This window comes from Myotis brandtii, unplaced genomic scaffold (assembly GCF_000412655.1).
Source record: "Myotis brandtii unplaced genomic scaffold, ASM41265v1 scaffold755, whole genome shotgun sequence".
In the NCBI taxonomy this organism is placed as follows: Eukaryota; Metazoa; Chordata; class Mammalia; order Chiroptera; family Vespertilionidae; genus Myotis; species Myotis brandtii.
Window position 1 is genome coordinate 63,399 of NW_005371017.1, and position 1,946 is coordinate 65,344.

Consider the following 1,946-nt stretch of genomic DNA (forward strand, 5'->3'; position numbering starts at 1 on the left):
CAATTTGGCCTGATTGTTTGCATAAACACAAAACAAGAATGAACTGACTACCTTTGCCTGAATTTCATGATTGAATCTTAATGTGCCCCAAAAGGCCAGGAAGCCAAGCCATCCAGCTGCCATCAGGCCTGCCTGCATTATCTGCTTAGTTAGGTGAGTCCCTCACCTGCAGTGGTTCTACCTGGGGCCATTTCCTAGGCTTTAAGGCCCATCTTAGTAGACCTCCTACTCATCGCGGCTCAGAGTGCATGGGGGTTCTGCTGGGAAGCAGAGGCGTCCTTATTGCTCCCCTTCTACTCTGACCACAAATCAAGACCAATTTATCTATTGTATTCAATTTAGCCTGATCATTTGCATAAACACAACAAGAATGGTAACTGACTACCTTTGCCTGAATTTCATGATTGAATCTTAATGTGCCCCAAAAGGCCAGGAAGCCAAGCCATCCAGCTGCCATCAGGCCTGCCTGCATTATCTGCTTAGTTAGGTGAGTCCCTCACCTGCAGTGGTTCTACCTGGGGCCATTTCCTAGGCTTTAAGGCCCATCTTAGTAGACCTCCTACTCATCGCGGCTCAGAGTGCATGGGGGTTCTGCTGGGAAGCAGAGGCGTCCTTATTGCTCCCCTTCTACTCTGACCAACCACCAGTGATGGTAGGGCATGGGCCTGATGCTCCAGAGCCAACCATTTAGAGTGCTCCCAAGCAGGATACCAGGCTTTTTCCGTGGCACTCTTATTGGCTTCAAGTCTTCAGAGTCCAGACATGTCTCTTTAAAACATGATAGTACAGTCAAAGTTTTCAGTTAATAAAACCACTATTAGGAGCCAGTCTTATTGAATCTGTGTAAAGAAATGTATTGCCATGATTTATTAAGCATTTCCAAATTTCAGAGGAATTATATAAGGAGAAAAATGTACTGACCTGCTTTAAGATCTTCTGATTTTCCTTGTCAGTCCTATTTGTGGACTCTTCAGAGTAATATAACTGTCTTAAAATGGCAAGAAGAAATTTACAATGTGTCCATATTCAAATAGACAATAACAGCTGTCCTGTAGTAGGGCTCCCCTTAGTTTACTTGTTCTCTCAGAAGGGAGTAATGGAGCTTTATTTCTTTACAGGGTCTCACATGTCACAGGACCTCACAGGGTCTGTAATTCCTGTAACAGAGGGCTATACAAACATATTAGGGAGGGGATTAAAGTCTATTCTTTACCTTCCCACACAAAGCAAAACTGTCCTTGTCTCTCTGGAGTCATGTCTACAAAGACACAGGCATCATCTAAGTCTATTATACAGTTTTCTGCAGGCCACTGTCAGGGCTGTGCGTTGTGGCCGGTTCTTCTTTCTAGCCACAAACACAGTCTGTCCAATTTCCCTAAAATGTATTCTGACAGGAGAAAGTTGTTTTACTGTACACAGGCAGCTTAACCCCTATACAACTGGGCTTGGACCTCTGTCTAGCAAACTGCAGTTTATAAGTTCAATATGCAACCTCCAGTCCTCCTAACCCAATGAGGTCTAGGCCAGTCTCTGAGTCAGACTCCTCCTCTCTTGGAGAATTTCAAAGTCCTGATGGCTCCCAGGTTCAGGGAGAGTGCCTTTTCTTTGCCCTTTTGTTAACCCTGTTTATTATTTACAGGGACCTGCTATCCTTGTCTTCCCACCAGTCTGCTTTGTGGCAGAGCAGCGACCAAGCCTCTCCCAAGGGAGTTCACTGGAAGGGGATATCAGCCCCTCCTCTTCCAGCAGCAACAGGTACTGAACTCTTTCAGTACACTTGCAAACAGGGAGCTTTTGCTAGCTCTCTCTGCAGCCTTCATAGATCCCGGTCTTGCTGCTCTATTCCTGGGGCTGCAGGAAGGCTAGTAGCAGTCACTGGCTTCTGGCTTAACTGCTGTAGCCAGCAATCCAAAGGCCCAAGTCTTGTATTGCTTGTTGTAAAACAC